Below are 619 nucleotides of genomic sequence, written 5' to 3'. Positions count from 1 at the left end.
CGGAGCGACGTCCTTTCTTCAGATGAAGGTCTGTTCCCCAGGGAAGGGGCAGCGCTCCGAAAGCTTGTGATTTCAAATAAACCTGTTGGACTATAACCTGGGGTCATGTGATTTCTGACTTTGTCCAGCGCAGTCCAACACCTGCACCTCCACATCGGATTGGCTCATGGGAGTGACTTCTCCAGTTTTCAGATCTTTGGGTACATTGGAGTCTGACAGGCAGCGAGGGAGTCTGACAGGCAGCGAGGGAGTCTGACAGGCAGTGAGGGAGTCTGACAGGCAACGGGGGAGTCTGACAGGCAGTGAGGGAGTCTGACAGGCAGTGGGGGAGTCTGACAGGCAGTGAGGGAGTCTGACAGGCAGTGAGGGAGTCTGACAGGCAGCGGGGGAGTCTGACAGGCAGTGTGGGAGTCTGACAGGCAGTGAGAGAGTCTGACAGGCAGCGTGAGAGTCTGACAGGCAGCGGGGGAGTCTGACAGGCAGCGAGGGAGTCTGACAGGCAGCGGGGGAGTCTGACAGGCAGCCTGGGAGTCTGACAGGCAGCGTGGGGGTCTGACAGGCAGTGAGGGAGTCTGACAGGCAGTGAGAGAGTCTGACAGGCAGCGAGGGAGTCTGACAG

Source organism: Chiloscyllium plagiosum, chromosome 21 (genome assembly GCF_004010195.1).
Source record: "Chiloscyllium plagiosum isolate BGI_BamShark_2017 chromosome 21, ASM401019v2, whole genome shotgun sequence".
Classification (NCBI taxonomy): Eukaryota; Metazoa; Chordata; class Chondrichthyes; order Orectolobiformes; family Hemiscylliidae; genus Chiloscyllium; species Chiloscyllium plagiosum.
This window is presented reverse-complemented; position numbering follows the sequence as displayed.